The sequence below is a fragment of the Tamandua tetradactyla genome, chromosome 15 (assembly GCF_023851605.1).
Source record: "Tamandua tetradactyla isolate mTamTet1 chromosome 15, mTamTet1.pri, whole genome shotgun sequence".
NCBI classification, from domain to species: Eukaryota; Metazoa; Chordata; class Mammalia; order Pilosa; family Myrmecophagidae; genus Tamandua; species Tamandua tetradactyla.
In genome coordinates, this window is record NC_135341.1 from 67,020,935 (window position 1) to 67,045,071 (window position 24,137).

At 36.4% G+C, this 24,137-nt stretch overlaps 1 pseudogene; it reads left to right on the forward strand.

Moving 5' to 3' along the window:
* Window positions 1–15,403: 15,403 nt before the first annotated feature.
* LOC143656854 (thiamine transporter 2 pseudogene) lies at window positions 15,404–16,894 on the forward strand (annotated as a pseudogene).
* The last annotated feature ends 7,243 nt before the right edge of the window (window positions 16,895–24,137 follow it).

Genomic DNA, 24,137 nt, shown 5'->3' on the forward strand with positions numbered 1-24,137 from the left:
TGTATTTTGGGGAATTCTTGAGATACATAAATGTAAGATCTTCTGAAAGGAAAGAATAAAAACAATAAGACTAATTAAACAGATGATCTATATTTTATAAAAATATAATAATGGCATGTTACTTTTTTGTCACTTGATAGTGTAGAATACTTCTACTCTTTTACTTCTCTGAGCTACTTGCAGCTTTTAGAATACCCTCCTTTGTTTTGAAGTAGTGGCAAAACTGAATAGACTCAAATGTTAAATTCATTTGAACTTGCAGTTCTACAGTTATGAAACCCTATTACACCAATACCTGATGCCAGTCCAATGTGACAACTTCAAGTTAAATAGCTTCTTAGTGAAGGCATTTGCCATAGATTATTTAGGATTTTACTTACTAGCAACAGCAGGTTTTTAAACACTTGTAGAGATTAGTTTTCAGCTTTCCAGTAATGTCACCCACTCATTTTGTATCCATAAGCTTGTTTTGGGAGACCAGGTGGTGGTCAAGAAAGTCTTTTCAAAACCACATTGGATTTCATTGTAAGTTAAGTCTCTCTCCAGAAAAGGGGTTTTTAAACACGGAGGCAATTTGAACCTGGATTCCAAATAAGTTACAGTTTTAGTAAAGATATTGAGTAAGTCCTATTTAACTTGGCTTCCTTTTCGTGAGACATATTTTTGTATTCTGGAGCAATCTTATTTTCAAAGTAAGTGTTATATTTTTTCACTGTATGAGTTTTGTTGCAACCTTCACATAACATCAAACAATTCAGGTACAGTCAGTTCATCTTTTTCTAGGTTCTTTATTGTACTTCAAAGTTCATCAATTTTGGAGAAATGGCATATAAATTTTGTTTTACTGTAACCCTTTTCCCTATTCTAGTTCTCAGTGTATTTCCAATTTAGAAAAGCACATTCATGTTGTTCTCAAACCTTGAAAATATGATTTTACAGTAGGCCGACATTTTAATATCTTTCCCAGGGCTGACATCATAACTGTCTTGCAGGCACATTTCTAGGGAGATTCTATTTCAGTGAAAAGTATCATTAATTGCTTCCTCACATTTTGAGGAAATAAAAAAGTGATCAAAAACTTTCATTATGAAAACCGTAATATCACAGCTAACCAATCACATCTTTTTAGCAGCATTTTGTACAAGAAATGAAGAACACTTATTTCATAAGATATTTTTATTTTCTTTGATAATAATTTTATAGAATACAAGAAATTTGTCAAATTTGCATATCCCACCGGCTGCTAAATATGCAGCTAGATAAGCAAAGTCTAGATTGTATTGGGACAAGATATCAACAACCTTTTATTTTACCTTTCCTGTAGGTTTGTTAAGATCTTCATGGAAATCAAGAAGATGATTTGAAACTCCATTTTTCAAGTTAAAGTACTTAAGAGCTAAGAATAACAATTTTTTTTTGCCATGATTTGACATGGCACTTTATATACTGCAGAAAGCATGTTCATTGCTAACATCTTACCGAGTTATCTATACACTGTGTGCCTGTTTAAAAGGGTATGTACCCTAGAAAAGCCATGTTTTAATTCTGATCCATCTTGTGGAGGCAGCAGTTTCTTTTAATCCCTATTCAGCACTATAGGTTGAAAGCTTGATTAAATTATCTCCATGGAGATGTGATGCACCCAATTGTGGGTATTAACCTTTGATAAGGGGGAGATGCAACTCCACCTGTTCAAGGTTGATTAGTTTCCTGGAATCCTTTAAAAGAGGAAACATTTTGGAAAAAATGAGAGAGCCACAAGAACCATGAGAGCCCCAGCAGCCAGAGACCTTTTGGAGATGAAGAAGGAAAATGAAATGCCCCCAAGAAAACTTCATGAAACAAGAAGCCTGGAGAGAAAGCTAACAGATGTTACCATGTTGACCATGTGCCTTTCCAGTTGAGAGAGAAACCCTGAACTTCATCGGCCTTTCTTGAACAAAGGTATCTTTCCTAGATGCCTTAGATTCGGACATTTTCATAGTCATGCCTTAATTTGGACATTTTCACAGCCTTAGAACTATAAATTTGTAACTTATTAAATTCCCCTTTTTAAAAGCTGTTCTGTTTCTGGAATATCATATTCCAGCAGCTTGCAAACTAGAACACACTGTAAGGGACCAATATTTCTAGTCTCAAAATTTCCCCCCGTTCACCCTAGAATATTTTAGTTGCAATTTTTGAATCAGAAAATGTAACTTTTTTCCATTTCATAGAGCGGTAAAGGAAAAGATACAATGATGTGTGCTCATCCATAAGATGTGCCCAAGCTAATTCAGTAGCTACTATTTTTAATTGGCCATTGATATCTTTTTGGGAGATAGAAAAAATTTTTGATTGACTTAGAAGTACTCATCTATCTCATCCCAAACTTGTGAAATTCAGCTTCTTCATTTATTTTCATATCTTCTCTATTCTGTCAATTTTCAAATTCTTTTCTACATGTTGTATAATATGTTCTGATATGGTCATTTACTTCTCTAATCCAGTTCTATGTATCCTTTCATCTGTCATTTAAATAACAGACTTTTAACATTCTATATTTGGTAATATCTGGGTCATGCTAGCATTGGTATATAATTGTTCTAAACTTTGTTACTTGAACTCTTAGAAAAGATGACCACAATAGCCACAATGATAAAAATTAAATTAGCATTTGATACAAATTAGTACAAAGAACAGACGAAGACAAAGACAGGCTGTTAAAACTCATTATTGCAAAGATCAAGTTGCTCTTTCATGTAATGAAACTGCTTAGGACTCAGAGCCACAGATATTCTGCATTTGTATTATAGATTTTGCTTATGTTTGCATACATAAGCAGTTCATTCAGATAGTTTTATAATATCCAATAAAATATTTGCCCAAAGTTGTCTTCAAATCTTCAACTCTTGCAACATGAAAATAGTCACATCTTCTAATGTCACTTCTTTAAGTTTCTCCCTTTCAGTTGTCAGTCATGGCTGAGACCCAATATTTCCTCTTTACTTTGCAAATTGAAAATACACCTGGGAATTCTATAGGTGACACACTATTAAATATAGTATAGCTGGGATTGAAATGATCACCCTTAGCACATGTAAAATCAATGATGGAACAACAAAGTGTGAACCCAAGATCCACAAGTATTAATGACATAATAACCATGGGGTAATTTCATGTCAATCAATAAGGCCATAGGGAAGAGAAAAGAGACATATAGTTAGGTGCATATTAAATCATTAAATTGCAGAGGATCTCAGCCAACTCTCTCTGAGTTTGTATGAACTAAAACAAGTTGACGATTTTCCTCCATGGAATAGTAATAATTTCAAAGACTCCTCCTGGCTAACTGTATTTTACATGAATACATAATGCAAAGGAGAAGTCAAGGCAGGCACATTCTAGTGATATTCAAAGGCCAAATTATGTGCCATTTGAAGATCTGTGAATATATACAAATTTCTTCTTCTTTCTTCTTTTATTCCTCTCTTACTCCCTCTCCCTTCTGCATTTATCCTTCTTTTAGGGTTCTAAAGAGAAATTTCTTATTTATTAGGCTGAAGAGAGTGATTTTTTTGTACTCACCATTTATGGATATTCAATCCAATCTGTGAAAGTTAAGCTTGTGTTCCTATTATTGATCTTCATTGTACAGTCCTGTAGGTCTTGTGTACATACTTCAACCACCACCACAGATTTATAAACGAGTCATCACCTTCAGAATCTATAAGGCGAGAGTATGAGAAGTCCTTAACACAAGGAAATGGGAGGCATCCTGGACTAAAAGTAACAGAAAAGGGACAGATCAAGAAGAAAATGGCTTCAAAGGCAGAACCATAAAGGCTGAGGTCTGAGCAAAGACACTTTGGGCCAGGAGAGTAGACCCACCCGTGCATATGGAAAGGATGAGTATGTCCCAGAGCTTACAGAGGGCAAGACTTCTGCCCCATTGTTCAAGAAGAGTGTTACCACCCCAGGGTTCACAGATACCTGGGGGATTGCAAAGAGTTTGTCTGCCCCATTCTTCAGGAAGAATGTTGCCACTTCAGTCTTTCAAGAGAGTGGAACACCTTCTCCAAGGATTGGGGAGAGTCTGACAACCATTCACTGTTCTGAGGAAGTTGAACCAATGACACAGAGATTGTGAGACGCTGACTGCCTCCCAGATGCACAAGGTGGGTACAGCCAAAATCACAGCCACTGTACAAACATTTGGAGAGGGTGGGGCTGCCACTCCATTGGGCCCTGAAGACAAAATCATTCCACAAACAATGCTCAGACCTTGAAATCTAAAGGAGGTTATCCTGCAGGGTTTCAGAACTGTTTGGGACCTGTGACCCCAATTTTGTTTCTAATTTCTCTCTATGGCAATGAGATGTTTACTCTTTGACTGTCCCTCTCTTGCATATTAGAAGCAGATAACTTGTTCTAAGTTTCACAAGTCCACAGCTGGAGGGGAATCGTGCCCCAGGACAGACCGCACCTGTAACTGATTTTGATGAAGCTTTGTACTTAATATTGTTACTGAAATTATTTAAGCCTTTGAGATATTGTAATGGAATCATTATATTTTGCATTTGGAAAGAACATGTGTTTTGGGGGTTCAGAGGGTGGAGTGTGATGATCTGGAGGCTTTATGGACTCCAGAAGGTCATGTTCTTAAAGCTAATACATTTCTGTGGGTACAGACCTACTGGGATGGGACCTTTAGATGGGGTTATTTCAATTGAGATGTGTCCCAGGTGGGTCTTAATTCTCTTACTGGAGTCCTTTATAAGAGGATAAAATATTCAGAGAAAGACAGAAGCTGGGAGAGAAAGCCGCTGAAATAGAGAGGAAGTCACTGAAGCTAGAAGGTAGAACCAACAAAGGCTGAAGAAAGGGGAAGAGCATTAGACTCCTCCATGTGCCATGCCATTTACTGAGGAATCAAGGTATCATTTTTGGTGATGCCTTGATCTGGATAGTTTTATGGCCTCAGAACTGTAAGCTTGTAGGTTGAAAACTTCTCCATTGCAAAAGCCAAGCCATTTTATGTTATCTGCATTTCATCAGCTATAGCAAATTACAATCCCCCAAATAGTCAATTTTACTCATATTAAAAAAAAATTTCCATTATTATAAAAAGGGCTGGGTAGGCTCTTGTCAGTTATATCTCTGCATGTTTACCACCAGAGACTGTGGGGTACTTTCTCTGAAAACTCACAGTCAAACTATGAATTTGAAGTCTTGTCCAAAAGAGTGAGAAGGTTCTTAATTTTAAATGACATACTTCAAAAAGTGTCTTGAGGAGTATCTGGGAATATTCTGGATACAGAAGCCAACACAGAGTATGTATATTCCACTCAGCATTAAAACAACTGATTGGTGACAGGAATTGTTCCCTCATTGTTTAAATACGGACTATGTCACTATAAAAGGAAAGTACTCTTTGGGTGCTATGTTTATTACCATTTCACAAATGAGAAAATTGAGGTTCAGGGTAATGAATTAGCCTAAGATCTCAAAGTTATAGAAAGAACTAGAATTAGAACCCAAGACTGTTTTTTCTCCAAAGTCTGTACTGTTAGCATTATAATGCCTCCTTAATTGCATTTAATGCCTTTTTTTGGCCTGAATTTAACTTTGTCTGGTATCAAGACTGAAATTTCCACTTTTTAAAATTGTTTCCCTTTGCTTTTGCGCATCTTTTTATTTTTATTCCATTTGAATCACTATGTTTTAGATATGTCACTTGTGACAGCATAGAGGTTGATTTTGCATTGTAAGCCAATTTGAAAATGGCTTTCCTTTAAAAGATGAATTGAGCCTGTAAACATTTATTGATGACTGATATGTTTTGTTTCAACTGTGTATTTTTATTTAATAATTATTATTTGTATTGTGTTATATTTACCATTTTGCTTTTTGTATTTGGTGTGTGTATCCCCTGCTTAAAAATGTATTTTGTTATTTATGAAGATTCTGTTCTTTGTTCCAGAGATCATTTATATATGTGTATAAATATAAATATGTATATATCTTTTAAAGTACTCTTTATCCCTGTTTCTCTTACTTTATACTAACTTTTATCATATGATTTGTTTAGTTTTAATTAATATTATTATATGTTTGTCTTTAATTTATTCTACTTTGTTCTTCTTTCTTTTCATTTTTGTTTGTATTTTTTTAACTTATCAGAAAATTTAATGTATTTTAGTTTGTTAAAGATGCCCGAATGCAAATATACCAGAAATAGAATGGCTTTTAAAAAGAGAATTCACTAAATTGCAAGTTTACAGTCTAAGGCTATAAAAGTGTCCAAATTAAGGCATACAGGGAAAGATACCTTGAGTCAAGAAAGGCTTATGGGTCTGTAACACCTCTGTCAGCTGGGAAGGCATGTGGCTGGCATCTGCTGGGGTTTGGCTTCTCATCTGAGACAGCTTCACCAGGGGCATTTTCTTTCTTCCTCTTCAAATGTCTCTGCTCTCAAGCTTTTTCCAAAATGGAGAAAGACTCTAGTAAGTGACCCACCTTGAATGGGTGGAAGCACATCTCCATGGAAACCACCTAATCAAAAGTTCTCACCCACAATTTGGTGGGTCACATGTCCATGGAAACAATTTACTGAATGAAGATTAAAGAACATGGCTTTTCTGGGATACGCAACAGTTTCAAACTGGCACATAATGTATAAATAGTCTTCTATCCTTTTTATTAGACTCAGATTTATAAATTAATATATGAAACACTCAACATATAAAACACTGTTTGTCATCTTTGTCCTAACCATTCTTGGTTGAATAAAACTAGTACCCTGCACAGAAAGGGTACATTGTAGAATATCCTCTGAGTTTCTACATGCTTAAAATTGTTTTTTTCAATAGGCTCCTTACTTGATAGGATATCCTTGCTCACACTTTAAGTGCTTTGGAAAATGCTGCTCCATTTTTACCTTGATATTTTCCTTTTTAAAAAAGTTCCATGCTGGTGAAATTATCTTGTTCTTTAAAGTTATTTCACATTTTCTTTTTTTTTTTTTTTTGCCTGAAGGTAAAGAGTATATTTCTTAGTCTTTGATGTCTAATTGTTTTACTAGGAAATACTTCAAAATTGGTTATTACCTGTCAATTTTTCAAGGAACTTGGTGGTTGCATTCAATGCATAACTGTATCTTCATTTCAGACAGGATCTTGTATTTTTTTTTTCTTTTCTTTTTTTTTGCATAGGCAGGCTCTGGGAATCAAACCTATGTCTCCAACATGGCAGGTGAGAATTCTGCCACTCAGCAACTGTTGCACCACTCCTCTATAACTTTTTAAATTCAGTCTACTCCTTTGGCTTCTTCCTGGTTTTGTCCATTTTGTCTGTTTAAGTTTTGAATAACAGATTCAAATTGTTACACAAAGCCCAAGGTTTATTTTAGGGTATTTAGTTTAGTTTAGAGAGTGATAATGATAGGCCTCTAAAGATGTCTATGTCATAATTCCTGGAACTTGTGAGTTTTACTTTATACGGCAAGAAGGATTTTACAGTTTTGATTATGTTAAAGATGTTGAAGTGGGGAAGTTATCCCAGATTATATGGGTGGGCCCAAATTGTAGTAGCAAATTAATTCATAGCAGAGTGACAGAGGATATTTGACTCTAAAAGAGAAAGTAGGAGATGTAACAATGGAAGCAAGAGACTGGAGTGCTGAGAGAAAGAAACCATGAGCCAAGGAATTCTGGCAGCTCCCAGAGGCTAAAACCTCCAGAAGGAACCAGTTCAATCAACACTTTGATATTAGCCCAGTGAAATTGATTTAAAACTTCTGGCTCCCAAAATTGTAAGAAGATGAATTTGTGTTGTTTTAAATTATCAAATCTGTGGTAATTTGTTAAAGAAACCAAAGGAAACTAATACAATGATGCTTTAGGTTTCTCCTGTTTCATGGTTTGTAGAGGAAAATTTTCATTACCTGAAATGTTTTGATTCACTTCTCTTTTGTTTTGTACTTATAGTCGTTTATTAAAGGTGCAGTCTAATTTTTTTCTATTACTATTCACTTTGTGGGCAGTGTTAAGCATTTAAATATAATTAAAAATTTTAATTTAGTACTTATATATTAATTTTGATCCACTTTGCTTTTCTTTTTGCAGGGACTTCAATTATATGTATGTTGGCACTTCTCTTAGTAAAAATCTGCCCTAGTTATCCTTATGTGTGTTTAACAAAGCACAACAATCATTCTGCATTCCTGCTATAATATTATTTAGTCAATTGTTTGTACCATTTGATCCTTTTTCTCCTGTTTTTCCCATGTTCCTCCTCCTTCACCTCCAGCTGTTTAATCTTCTTTCCTTAGGTTCACAAAATATTTTCCTTTTCTTTTTGGAAATGCTATGCGTTGTTTACATAGTGCAAAATTTCACAAGGGGAAAGTTGTTACGTGGCAAATATCAACTGAGTGTGATGAGATAGTATTATATAATAGCTCCTTTAAATTTGATAAATATTCATACTTCGGTACTTCATCTTAGACCACATATTTTAAAATGTATGAATATTTCTTTCTGACAAGACTATGCTATAAGATGTAATGGTAAGGTCAGAAAGACCTGAGTTTGAGTTTGACCTTCAAAACTTACAACATAAGAGATTTTGTTCAGTCAACTAAATCTCTCATTCTCAGTTTTCTCTTTTCTACAAAAGGGGATAGTAGTGTCCTTGTTTGAAGTTTGTTGGGGACATTCAATGTGGTAATGTTTATAAAGCACTTAACTCATCTATAAAATGTCAATGTTCATTTCACCAGAGACTTCTTTATTTTTTTAAATATTTTTATTGCGGTATCTTCACACACATACAGTCCATCCAAAGCATACAATGTATGTCTCACAATATCCTCACATAGTTGTATATTCATCACCATGATCATTTTTAAAACATCTGCATCACTCCAGAAAAAATATAAAAAGAAATAAAACTCATATATCCTGTACCCCTTATCCTTCACTCTCATTGACTACTAGTATTTCAATCTACACAATTTTTTATCCCTATTATTTATTTCTTTTGTGTCTTTATTTTTTTACTCATCTGTCCATACCCTAAATAAAGGGAGCATCAGACACAAAGTTTTCACAATCACACACTCATATTGTAAATGGTATATAGTTGTACAATCGTCTTAAAAAAATCAAGGCTACCGGAATACAGTTCAACAATTTTAGGTACTTCCCTCTAGCCACTTAAAAACACCATAAACGAGAAAGGGATATCTATATAATGCATAAGAATAACCTCCAGGCTAACCTCTTGACTCTGTTTGAAATCTTACAGCCACTGAATCTTAATTTTGCTTCATTTCTCTCTTCCCCCTTGTGATCAAGAAGGCTTTCTCAATCCTGTAATGTGAAATCCCAGCTCATCCCAGTTGTTCTGTCTCATGTTGCCAGGGAGAATTACACCCCTGGGAGTCACATCCCATGTAGGGGAGAGTGCAGTGAGTTCCACCTGCTGAGTTGGCTTAGAGAAACAGGCCACATCTGAGCAAGAAAGAGGTTCTCTGGGGGTGACTCTCTGGCATAATTATAAGTAGGCTTAGTGTCTCCTTTGAAGGAAAATTTCCAGAGGGGCAAGCCCCAAAATTGAAGGATCAGCCTATTGAATTGGTTGTCTCCATTGCTTGGGAGAATATCGAGAATTCCCCAGATGAGAAAGTTGAGTATTTTCTCTTTTCTCCTCAGTCCCCAAAAGGGACTTTGCAAATACTTTTATATTGTCTGTCCAAATTACTCTAGATGTGTGAGGGCATCACACTAAACAGTACAACCAGCAAGATCACGTGACTTATTCAAGATTCCATGTGATTATGGTGTTCAAACACTGACCATAGACAAATTAGATAATGTGCTATCACCAGAGACTTTTTGAAGATTAAATGAGATCATACATGTAAATCCTTTAGCATAGTTCTGGGCACATAGTGCTTGACACATCAATGTCTTCTTCTGTTTGGCTTACAATAATTGAGCTTGCACAAAAAGAAAATGTCAATCCAGGAACAACATAAGCTTAATTCAATTATCAAGCTTGGTTCATTACTGAGTCTAGTAGGTGCCAGATGTTACAGATGACTACCATTTACCAGTGCATAAACAAGGAATCAGACTAAAAAACAAAGATGTACTTGCACATTGAGGACACACACATACACACACACACACATATACATATATAACATGGAATATTTGCTATTACACTCGTTTCAGTTTATTAGATATCTTTGTGATTCCTCTCTACTGCATAAACTAAAAAACACATTTAAAAATTTCATTTCAGAAGGAATAAGACTGCCAATTAAAATATAGAGCGTGAAACCAAACCCAACTTTTAAAAATGCCAAGTAAAACTCTTTGTCAGTGCAACCACAAAATCTACCCAATACATACTATTTATAAACTAACGTACTCTTGATCTTAAAATATTTCCTTGCCAACTTTCAGTTGATTATTTTTTTCTTTCTTTTTATCTCAAACTTCAAATAACAATGTTTATAAAAATGTTGCACTGGGTTTGCACAGTTGTATGTATTACCAAATACCCTTCTAAGAACTAATAATAAATCAAACCACATTTGCATATAATTTCATCTCTTCATATTATCCCCTCAACAACCACCCATTGTAGAAATTCCCAGGTTGTGCTTGGGTAAACTAAAACTCAGAGAAATTCTATGGCTTGCTCAGAGCCTTTTATTAGAATAGAAAGGAAAGAAAATAGTTGGGATTTTGCTACTTAGCTAATTTTCACCTTGGGGATTACAGAGTGTTTGGAAGTCTCAGCATGTGTTTACCAAATGGTGCATATTTAGAAACAACAAGTACATCTTTTCAAGCTGGTAGCAGGGTGAAGTGAGATTTTCCTCACAACTATCCATTTGCCTACTGAGCACTTATATTCACTTTTATACCAATAATTATTCAATCAGGTTGGAGTCAGGTTGGTTAGAGGATGGCTAGCATGAGGGTAAGAGGTGGCTTTCCTAGCATGTATAGAGTGCTTACAGATCTTATACAGTAGGTGTGCAATTTTTCTCAAACAGATACGTGATGGAAGAATGAAAATACCATGATTCGTCTCCCACAGAGGTCAAAGAACATGTAATCAATGTGACGTGGAGCTAAATTTGAGCATTAAAACATCCAAATGTTTGGAGTTTGATAAATGTCTTGCAGTACATGGAAGCTAGGATCATTTGCACGGTGAGCTATGTACCAGTAAATGAACTTTAATGATGCTATTTTGTTAATGCTATGATATGCGGACTGTGGATCTTACTCTTTAGATAGAAAAAATCATTTGGTGGATTTTCAGTCTTTAAAAAGAATCAAACGTACAATTTTGCACACCACTTTTCATTCCCGCGAATTTCCACTGACACCATAGAAATGGCATGACACTGGCATTTAGAACAAATAGAAAATAATTTAATCTACATCATGCCCAAACCCTTATGTTATTTTGTTTTGGAAAATACTGCTTATTATATCCAGAGACACTTTGAGTTTTGACTCAGAAATGAGAGTGGGCAATATTTTTAGCAACATTCTAAGGCAAAATAAAGTGGAAGGACATCATCTTTACTTTCCTACATACAACAGACTTGGTTCTTACACTATTTCACTTAAAACAACCACCAAGTATTTTGTTCACCCTTCTGTAAGTCAGGAATTTAAGCAGGGCACAGAAGAGGTGGATTGTCTCTATTGCATATGGTTTATGCCCTCAGCAGGTCAAGCCCAGATAGTTGGAAGCTGCCTCCTGTGGGATTATGTATCTGGAGCCTCACTAGAGACATTTGGCTAGTTTACTTGATTCTCCTGCATGTCATGGCCCCTCCATGTGGCTAAATTGAACTTCTACACAGTATGATCATCCGAAGAGGGCATGCCCTACATTAGAAGACCCAATGTGCAAGCATTTTTCAAGCCTCTGCTTATGTCATTCTTGCTAATGTCCAGTCAGCCAAAGCAAATCCCATGGCCAAGTCCAGAGTCCATGTGGGAAGGACTGCTCAAGAGGTGAGTGTAGGAGGTATGGTTCATTGAAGGCTGGAGGTAACATTTTACCTTACCTTCATATGAATTTCTGTAAAAAGAAAGAAAAGTTAGGACTCCATCTGTGGGTCTTTTTAGTACATAAAGCCATAGAATTTTTGCTTTTCAAAAGACTGGTTTCTTGGAGGCCCTAATACATAAAGCTGGGAATTGTAGAGCTATTATGGCTGAAGAGAGTCAGGAGTTGGGTGCGCATCATCTCCCTAATGAGATAAGTTCCATCATCTCCTTAATGTATCTTGATGAGCATACTACCTTGAGGCACTTTGGTGAATCTCCTAAGGTGGGGATAATCCCTATCCTGCACAAATCAATTATTTAAACATACCTTAATTTATTAATCATTCACTCTTGACTTGTAGTCACTATGTTCTCCCTGTGACTTCCTATATTTATCTCTGTAGATGGATTTCTGTACTTTGCCTTTTGTCTCATAAACTGGAAAGTCTAGAATATTCTGGTGGCTTTAGGCATTATCTCCCCATGCTCACAGAAAATTGTTATTCTATTCTAAGCTCAGGAAAAAAAACCCTGTTCTCTCCTTCCTAGCCTCAGAACCTCACTCTACCCTGTTAGGCCTACCAGACCTTTTAACCAAGCTTGAGTATAGACAATGTTCATCCAATTTTGCATCCTCCTTTTAGGGGAATAATATAAACATAAAGATATTCCATAACAGTTGTTTAAGGGTATCTTTGAGTGGTCCACCAATTTTCATGGTATCAGTTTTCAAGTAGCCATGCAAATAGTAATGTCTTTAGAATTGAATGAGAAACTTCTCTATTGTGTCCAGGATCTTAAACCTACATAAAATCTAGTCCACTGGTTTCTCAATCAGCTTCACTGACCCCTTTTGATAAGAAGTACTGTGTAATGCTCCTTTACTATTTTGAACCAAAAATCATACATTTACTGACTTATAAATATAAATCCTAAATGATAATATAAAATTAAAATAAAAGGAGTGCAATTTATAATGAAATAAAATGTTTTCAATATACAAATTTGGTGGTACTTCTTTGTTAGAAGATAAATGTTCTCGTGTTCCCACCCAATTGAAGAATCCTTATAAATGTGAAAGCTACAAATGTGAAATAACACAGATGTGTGTACCAAATCCCCAGATGTCATGAATAGCATTGTTACTGGGACCTGATTTTCTGAAAAGTTCAACAATATTACTTAAAATTCCTTACAAACCAAAGAAAAATCTTCATTCTACCAATACAGTAGTTGCATTTCTGGAGCATTTAGTGTACATTCAAACTGTGTCAAAATACTTCTTTCTTATGAAAAGTAATTGTTCCTAGGCTCAGATAAATACAAATAGACTCTGCATCTGCTTGACCGTTAGTGGGGTATTCTTCAAAAGTAATACTTAACACCGAATATGTATTTACTGTGCAAGATGGTCTCAAGAATTGCAAGGTGCCCCTTATCTCAGCTCCCTGCTTAGTAAGTGCCTATTAGAACCCATAAATTAATGTAATATTGAAAAAAAATTCCAAATTTCGCATAGCCAGCAATCCCACTCTCACTGAGAACCACCCATCTAGTAGAAAAGCTGTTCAGGTCCAAATTGCTGTTTCCAAGAAAGACTCAGTCCAGCACAAATAAAAAGGATTCATCTTTTCGACTAATCAAACCAATTTTTTTGATAGCCAAAATCATTACTATTTGGATTCATGTAAATATTTTCTAAGCTTCCTATTTCAGTTTTGATAATCTTACTCGGACAAGTATTTCTTCCTTACATGTAGCCTAAATCTCTCTAGCTTTAGTTAAAGCATAATTGTTCAAGAATGGTCAGTGGGATCTTAAAATATACATGCCCATATTAGAAGACAATTTTATCTCCCTGCTTTTTCTTCACCAGAGAAAGAAGATGACTACACAGTAACAGGCCATCTTTGCAATTGGGTCTTCTTTATTAGTACTGGCAGGTTGGCAATGCAACAACTATTTTCGTTGTTTACAAAACCCATTTGTTATTTTAGGGTCACAGCAACCACTTAATAACCCTATGTTCTAGTTTGCTAGCTGCTGGAATGCAATATACCAGAAATGGAATAGCTTTTAAAAGGGAGAATTTAATGAGTTGCAAGTTTACAGTTCTAAGGTTGAGAAAATGTCCCAATTAAAACAAGTCTATAGAACTGTCCAATCAAAGGCATCCAGGGAAAAGATACCTTGGTTCAAGAAGTCTGATGAAGTTCAGAGTCTCTCTCTCAAGTAAGACGGCACAAGGCGAACACAGTCAGGACTTCTCTCTCTGCTGGAAGGGCACGTGGCGAATACAGCATCATCTGCTAGCTTTCTCTCCTGGCTTCCTATTTTGTGAAGCTCCCCAGGAGGCATTTTCCTTCTTCATCTCCAAAGGTTGCTGGCTCCTGGACTCTCTGCATCTCATGGCTTCATCGTTCTGCTCTCTCTGAATCTCTCTGAATCTCTCATCCTCCAAAATGTTTCCTCTTTTATAGGACTTCAGAAACTAATCAAGACCCACTCAAATGGGTGGAGACATGTCATCCCCTAATCCAGTTTAACAACCATTCTTAAATAAATCACATCAACCAGGGAGATGATCTCATTACAGTTTCAAATATACAGTATTGAATATGGATTTATTCTACCTTTAAGAAATGGGATTTATATCAAAACATGGCTTTTCTTAGGGGGCATAGTTCCTTTCAAACCAGCACACCCTATGTCTTCTAGCTCTTTTCCTCTTTGAGGCTTAGAAAAGGATGATGCTCCATATTCTAAAGAAAGCTCAACGTTATTGGGAATGTATAGTCTCTTGGGACTTACAGAAGGTGACTAATTTGCTCTGCTACTCTAGCCACCATTATTGGACAGGTCTATAAGAAGAAGACAACTGTGGAGAAGGGAGAATTTGAAGACACCGTTGGAATCCTGTGTCATTTGTCTAGACAGAGGCACTGTGGTTTCTTTTCCTTGTTACCAATGGAGCAGCTTATGCTCTTACTGTTTGTCATGGCAAGAATGCATGGGTTACTTATGGGTTAGGTAAAAACGAAGGCGCGTAACCATGTTTTGCTGTAACCAGACAGGGTGCTCCAGTACTGACGGGTGGAGGTGGAGGTGGTGGTGGCAGAAAGAATCACCGGCTTGGCTTTTCAGATGGAAGAAAGGTGGAAAAAGTTTATCAAAAGTGACTGGATAGAAGAGGCAGCATTAGGAACTCGGCACAGAAAGGAATGAAAACAGACAGAACTCAGAGAAGCAGAGAAATCAAAATTAAACAATTTTGTTTTCCCACAACATCAGTTTCTGCACTATCCAATCTCAGCCTGATACAAATCTCGTGAGACATGGATTGTAGCCGAACTTCACCAAACTGCTCCTGGGTTTTTCCCATAGTAATTCTCTGCTTATTTGGATTTTTCTCAATGGTGAAATTATAAGAACCAGTTGTTGTGCCTTATTTAGCAGGACCAGATAAAAATATGAGCCTCAGTGTGATCACAAAAGATATTCTTCCTCTTTGATGTGAACATACCTGGCACTGCTGCCCCCGTGTTCATGCTCATTGATTACGTTCTCTACAAGCCAGCTACCACCTTACAGGGTGTCACTTTCATTGTGATCTGGGTGCTGCTCATATTTGGTCAAGGATTAGCAGCCATGCAGGTGCTGGAGGTCACCTATGGCTTGGTCCCCACCACCAAGTGGGTCTTCTATGTCTACGTAGCAGGTCAGCCTGGAACATGACCAGCAAGTGAGCAACTACTGTAGGAACGTGACCCCATGGCCTAACAGTGACCTCCATGCTGGCCCAGGCACTGGTATCCCTGGCTGACCTGTCACATTTTTACCTCCACATCATATCCTTGGTCTCTGTCTCCATGGCCTTCCTTTTCTTACTTTGTCTACCGATTCCCAGGAACAGCATGTCTTTTCAAGCAATATTCAACAAAGAAGCCCCTCAAAAGCCATCAGGAAAAGATGCTGGCTTAGAAGAGCCCTGTTCAGGATCACCAACCAGTCTCCCAAAAGCTTTTCAACATTTCAGGACCTATGGAGGACTGCTAGTTGAGCAGCTTAAAGCAGAAAAAAAAAGTGACTTTGAGAGTTTTTACACAGTGGTTCCAAGATTTGAAAGAGTGCTACTCCTCAAAGCATCTTTTTTTACTGGTCTCTCTGGTAGGCTTTATCCACAGCAGGTTTTAATCAGGTTTTGAACTATGTTCAAATCCTACAGCAGTACAAGGTCCCTTCCCAAAGCAATAAAATTTATAGCAGAACAGTGGAAGCCCTTGCAACCTTTGCAGGGGCTATGGGCTTTGCAGCAGGTTATATAACAGAGATGATGGTAGCATGTTATGATGATGAGCACAATTAACAGCACTGAATTGTGAATGTGATTATGGTTGAAAACAAGGTTTAAAATCAACTTGGATCTTTTGGGAGAGTTGACATTGAGAATCTCAGCAGCAGGTGCGGGGTCTAATTTCTCATGTACTATACAGCTAATACTTGGGTGTGCTATGCTGGTCTTGTGATATTCAAGTCAAGTTACATGTTTCTTAGAACCTTAGGAGAAATTTCAGATCTTTATGAATCTTAGCATGGAACACAGCACCCTGGTGTTTGGAATCAACACTTTCATTGTCACTAACTGTAACCGTGGTTAATGACCAGGGCCTGGGGCATTCGGTTTTTTATTTATGGACGTTATTTCTCAGCCATTTCTGGAATTTTCCTAATAAGAAGCATTTATATAATCTATTCAAGAATGCTGTTCCCCTACTGATCAGACACCAAATGGATCAGTTGACCTAATGCCTGATATGAGCACCTAACATGGTCTCAGAGGATGGGTGAGAGATCGAAAATACATGGTGCTATGTGTATGTACTGAGGTATTTCAATGTTTTGTCCTAGATTAAGATTCCATGAAAATGGGGAGCAGATGTTTAATGTGTGCAGAATTTTTAGCTAGGTTCAGTTTAAATGTTTGGAAACAGAGACAGGTGATGGTAGCACATTATGATGGTGAGTGTAATTAACAGCACTGAATTATGAGTGTGATTGTTGTTGAAAGGCAAGGGTTGAAGTTGAGTATGTCACAAAAAGGAAAGTTAGAAGATAAATCAGTGGACTGTAGAACACAGTAAAGCCTACAGTGGGTGATGATGATGATTAAAATACAAATATAAAAATGATCTTTCATGAACTAGAACAATGTCATGTCACTATTACAAGGAGTTCATAATAGAGTGGCATATGGGAAAATGTACCTATTGCAAACTCTAAACTATAGTTAAAAGCAATATTTTAAGATTCTTCCATCAATAGTGACAAATGTACCACACTAATGGCTAAGGGTCAGTGGTGGTAGAAAATAAGGGGTTTGGGGTGTCCTGGGGATTTATTTCTTTCCATTTTTAAAAATTATTATTATTATTATTTTGAGTAATGAAAATGTTCTAAAATTTTATTGACGAATACACAACTATGTCATGATGCTGTGAACCATTGATTGTATGCTTTGGATGGATTATCACGATACAACTGCTAAAAAAAAAAAATAAAGATACTGTGGGGAAAAAAGTGCCTGACTAGGTCTAGAATCAAGAAATGTAAGTGCAAAAGAATATGGCTGAGGTCAGTTCTTGGAAACAATACCTCTTTTCCATATTTGTTCATTCCTGAGTTGAGCCTGTTTATTAAGTTGGATATACAAAGATTTTTAGACATTCACATGAAATTCGTATGTCTAAAATATAAATATATAGTTATATATCCATAGAAAATTGATTGCAGAATTTGTGTGAACTCCAAGGGGTTTTACTTCAATTAAAATGTTTCTGTTGTGCACCATCTTCACCAGAATATTCAACGTGATTCTTTTTTTTATTCTAAGGTTGTATACTTTTTACTGTAGAATACTATGCTGTTCAATAATTACATTGTTGAACATGGATAAATAAAAATGCCTTAAATTATCCTGCTAGGTCATGTGGAAAGTCTAATACCATCCCTAGTTTCCTGTCAAATTTTATGGTAACTTTTATCTGATATTTTCCATCCACTAAGTACTGATTTTTTTAACCTCTACCTTACTATTACTTCTCTATCTTCTTTATGACCCTGACTGAGAGGAACTCAGCCCCCTTTTATTTGCACACACACACACACACGCAAATGCACACACACCACTTAAACAAGATTGTTGTGTATAAAATAGATTTTATTGAATATTTTGGGAAAAGAGGAGGTTTATGTAGGAGAAATGCAAGCAATTTTAAATTGAGTCTTTAAAATCCGTTTTATAATATCCTTCAGATCGTCTGCCAAGTTGTGCTGCCATTCAGTCTCATGCTATTTGCCTTTCCATTTTGGAAGCCAAAAGAGATGCACAAAAAAGACACTCATTTTCATATATAAAACCTCTCAGCTCACAGTAGAACTTACTCCTAAAACTTTTTTTCTGAATTATTTTGTACATATTCAGTTATTCACTCTGTATGTTATCCTGTATCTCCCTATACACTAACCAGTATTGGCAAAAGGCATGAGAGTAGAACAAGGGTTTTATTTCATAACTAACATACATTAAGCAGCCAGTGTATACCTGAAGCATTATTATTACTATTACTATTCTTCGGTTTAAAAAATGGAGAATCTTTGGAAGCTGAAGAAGTTAAGATTCTCTTAGTTTCAAGAGATAGAATTTCCAACCTACTTTAAACACAATAGAATTTATTAGTAGTTTCCTTTCCAGGTGCCCATCATACACTTGGACCTTAAAAGCCCCTTCTCACATTTGCTTGTTTCAGAAAACCTCCTAAAGAATGATTATTGCTCTTTTTGACCTCAGTTTGCTCATCTACAGAATTCTTGGGTCTCTAAGAACTCCTGCACTTCTAACTACTTACGATACTGCGGCTTAGACTTCTCTCTCCTCTTTACCTATGGAGTGGAAGCTTCTGCATTTAATAAATTGCTTTTATTTCATGGCAGACTAGGTAAGGGAGTGATTATAAGGGGTCAGTAGTAACTTTCAAATCACCTGTGAGGCAGACCCCAAAGGTGCCACCTATTCCTTCTCAGGCCTTGAGATGAGCTTGTGCAGGAAGTGAGGGCAGCCCGTGTTCATAAAATCTCCTCTTGTCTTTCATTATGATTGTGACAATGAATCCTGCTTTCCTTTTTTAATTATCACATCATTCAAAATGCCAGGCTTTCCCTCATTCATCACGCCGAGGGGCATAAACGTCATGTAGCTGGCATGTATTAATTATCGTCTCCTTTATTTGTGTCAGTTAGGCTAAACATCAGTGCATAAACCAAACTAACAAACATTATTTTGAAAACGTTCTGTAGTTCATGAACAGGTTGAAATAATAAACCCTTTTTACCTAAAGCCAAGTGTCAATGCATGTGTTTTATAAACAGCTTACTGCCTACCCATTTATTTTCAAAAAAGCATTTGACACAGCATAAAATAGATAGACAGATTTGGGAAGTACTTGAAATAATAAAACAAGAATTAAACTTTAAAAGCCATGTATAGAACCTGCATTTGGTTTGCACAGCAGCAATTTGGACAATATTTAATTGCTTCTGAGGTATGGCTTTTTCATATGCATTTCCCCACTTTTCAAGTCTTGTGGCAGGTTGTGCATGTTATATTTTGTTGTTAATTTGCTAACGGTCTCATCTCCCATGAAAGCCAATGTGCATGGATATGAGATAAACATTCCTCATTGATATTTCTCTCTTCCAGTAATGCTATCAAATCATAGACCTCAAGAGGTAAAAGCACTTACGGTTGACACAATATAGTTGACCTCTTGCTGATACTACTTTCTGAAATCTTTATTGGCTTTCACTGTTATTGAAATCCTATTATGATTTCAGCTTTTATGTTGGTAAGAATTCTCTTAATTCTTAAATGAAAGGATCTTAAATGAAAGGAGCTAATTTCTATAAAGTATTCAGGGATACTATTCAAACCAAATCAATCAGGCAGTGTGCAATGGTGGCTCAGCAACAGAATTTTCGCCTGCCATGCTAGAGACCCAGGTTCAATTCCCAGTGCCTGCACATGTATAAGCAAGCAAGCAAACAAACAAACAAAAAAACATACAGGTTCTGACCAAGCAAAATGGAACTCACTATAATCAAGCAGTGAGACTGGGATGGAATGCTCCAGGAATAGCAGAAAAATTGCCATGCTTCCCTACTATGTGCTTGCTGTTTTACCTATATTATGCCTTGTAACAGATAATCCTACCAAGTAGGTATTATTACACTAAAACTGAAAAGAGGGAATCTCAGAGCAAATAAAGGACTCATCAAGATTACAAATTTTATCAATTATAATTGTTAATGGACTGGTGATTTACACAGAATAAAAAGTAATTTCACCCACGGTTAAACAAATCCCGAAGTGGGCAGTCAAATGATTTATATGGAGCCTCCTATAAGTCATCACAGACTTAGGCTCTTTCTCTTCCTGCTCGGCCATCCTCTGTGTTTGACATCCATCCTCAAGTTTGCCCCTTCACAAAATGACTGCTGGATTTAAGGAACACATCAATATTCCAGGCAGGAAGTAGAAGAAATTATGAAAGGGGTTAGCACATTCCCATGGCAGCTATTTGCTCCCCTTTTAAGAACTTTGCTTGGAAGCCCACATAACTCGTTCTTACATGTCATTTGCCAGTCAGAGCATTACAGGAATGGGTACAATGCTAGTTATGGGGAAAAAAGGCCTTATTTCTAAAGAAAAAGACAAAGCTGAAATTTGGGTATACAATAAGGAATCTCTACTACACACAGTTTAATAAGTGGTGTAATGAGGATCTTAATCCAGGTCTCATGGACTTACTATTATTTCATGCAAACTCTACCTTGTGACATTAAGCAACTAGAATTATGAAAGAGCTAATTCCTTTTGTATAATGGGAATCTGGAATGTTCTTTAAGTGGATGAATGAATGAATGTAGGAATTCATAAAAAGGAGAGCAGAATAGTTGAGTGAAGTTGTGCCTGCTGGTAAATCAATTGGTATATGTTGCTATATACTATAGTTTTCATATAGAATATAATTGAAGTAGAGCTAAAGTGGGGTGATGATGGTGGTGAGCAGTGAAAAAATAAACTGAATTTTCAAATTTGAGTCTGTCCATATCTTATGGTTAATACATAACACTTAGAGAATATATGTGAAAATGTTGAAACTGGAAGGCATTAGACAGCTATCAGCATCATTCATTCATATTTATTCTTTCATTTAGTCATTTTTTTAAAAACAATTCATATCACTTATATCCAGGAAATCTACTTCTCCTTGTAATGCTTATGTATTTGATACATTTTTAGTAGCTGAGATCTTAAAACCTCTATTTTGAGGAACAAAATAAGATGAGTAATTAAAACTGCTATCTGAATACTTCAGGAACATTTTGGTCTGAATTGCCAATTATCAAGATAATCCCCTTGATTTTCATTTCAACACTTGTATTTATCAATGAAATTAAGTCAATCATTCAGCTTTTGATTATTTTGTGTTCTCTTTTTTAGTTAAATAGGAACACACACAGGCAGAGACATATATTCAATATAATCTGATTGTCTGATCAACTTTTCATTGTCCAATGAGTTCCATTACTCTGAAAGAAGATGCCTAATTTGGCCTCTTTGGCAAGTAATAATTAGATGTGTGGTGAAGCTGTCACTTTTTACTTGGAGCAAATGGCTAATGCGTGCTGATAAACCTAAATTTAGCATATAGGGGGAAGAACAGTTGACTTTTACAAGCATACTCAGCTCTGAATTGTTTGACTTGAAGCACAGATTCCAGCATAAACCCAAAGCTTCCTCACTTCGTCAGATGTATCACCGTCAGGAGTGCCATCAGACCACATGCCCACTTGCCTTCGATGCAGTGGCATTGCGCTGTGTCAAATACAACTGAAAATAGATGAGCTGCTGATTAGGTCTTGGAAATCATTTTATAAAGTGAAACCTCAGATTAAAGTCACATTTGTTGGGTAATAATCTGGACCCTTAAATTGCTGGCAAGCTGTGTCCAATGATTCAGCTTTCTTTGACAGCTATATTTGTCATGGGAGTTTTAAAGGGTCAAGTTGTTACAAAATAATAAGTAAAACTAAATGTGGATATACAAAGATAGAAACAAATTACCCAAAGCAAGGCAAGAGTATTTTCATATCTGAAAACTAATGTCACATGCCACATTTTCTTTTAGCTGGAAAAAATTTTAAAAAGGGAATTAACAAAGGGAATGATGTGGAGCAGCTTGACACTTGTGGTAATCAGATGAGTTTTAGGAAAGCTATAACAAGAGTGAGATTTACCTCCAAAGTCCAGAGACATCATGTCCTAAAATGGTAACAAGAATAGAAAGCTAGTTAATACCTCCATCTCTGCTCTTGTTAGATGTGCTGCTATATCCTCAGTCTTGAGACCACAGCTTCAGGATATTTTAATCTTCTTTTTCCTCTGGTTCATTTAAGGACAGCTGACAGTGGATGCTTATTGCACTTACCTGAATCTGCCAATCTGCTTCAGTCACTAGCTGCAGCACTGGTAGGGCAATCACTTAACCAGACATCACATCAGTCAGTCAGTCAAAATAAAGGATCTTTCCAATTTACAAGAAATCAGCTCTTGAGGGAATTGGTTGTTAAAAGAAAGAGCACCTTTTCCCTTAAAAGCATCCACACATACCACTTTCTCAGCTGCCAACAGGGCTCTTGGGCACAAATTTAAATGGCAGTGTTGGGAAAGTGAGAGGCGGCAATACATTCATCAGGCGAGAAGTGAATCATAAGAAGACAACACATATTATAAAGGAATGTAGGTTGAATTTGGTAAGTAGTAAATAGCATCCTGGTAACCATCTTTAGAAAGCCTAAGTCCAAATGGCTGAAGAGTTGATGCCTGCAGATTAGATGCTTTGTAATAGTCCAAGCACAGAAGTCTATACATATCCCCAGTCTCTGCATTTGAGTACTGCAAGAAGTTCAAGTTCCAAATGTACACAGTTATGACCTTTGTTCTAAAGGTAGACAAGTCAGATATTATGCTGGGAAGATTCCATTAGGAATGTATATTTGAAAATAACAATGATACGGTATTTCATTTCAAGTGAAGACAGAAAATGTAGTTTTGCCATCAAACAGTGACGACATTGACTAGCATGAAGCAGTCCATAGCTTCCTAAAATGATAAATTGAAAAAAGTCATCGCAGTTATGTGTGAAAATCACATTGATACATAAATATCACATCAGACCAAGCATCATGATGGTCGTTGAAATAATCCTTTCAAATCCAATTAAATAACTTTGAGGATTCAGAAGACAGAAAAGAACAAAAGAAAAAAATCACAATCCTTTAAGCCTTTACAAACATATTCGGACATTTCCTTTTAGATCTCTCTCTACTTCTTACCTTTCTTTATAATCATATTCTATACCTTGCTTCCTTTTCATTCAACATCACAATATAATATTGTATGCACATTATCAAGAACCTCAAAATTGTGATATTGTAAGGGTATAGAGTATTCATTCTCTCTTAAGGATGGAAACCACTTAATGAACCATCTGTTGTCTTTGACCAATATTGCAGGTTGAGTTTCCCAGGAAGCCAACCCTAACATTCAGAAAGTCCATTAGGGAATGCTCTCTGGAGTCATACTTGTGTAATTACACGTGTGTAATTCCAGGATTAAGGTAGAAGATCATCCATGATGCAATCATAACAGGGCCCCAGATGACCACACTGAGTGTTATGAAGGTAGGATTGGACCTTTAGAGCTAGCTCCAGTTTGTCAAATGTTCCAGGATATTATAGCCCACATTTCACCAGATATAGTCTACCTCAGAAGGCAATGATGTCCTGGATGAGATAGCTCTCTTCAGTTGAGGAAGACTAGACAGCATTCTTTGTAGCCAGCTTTAGACATCCCAATTATAATGGCCAGATAGTCAATGGCCATTGATTAGGTGCTGTACGTAGATCAAGCCCAGCTCCGCCAGTCAGCAGTACTCCTTGCAGCTAGGA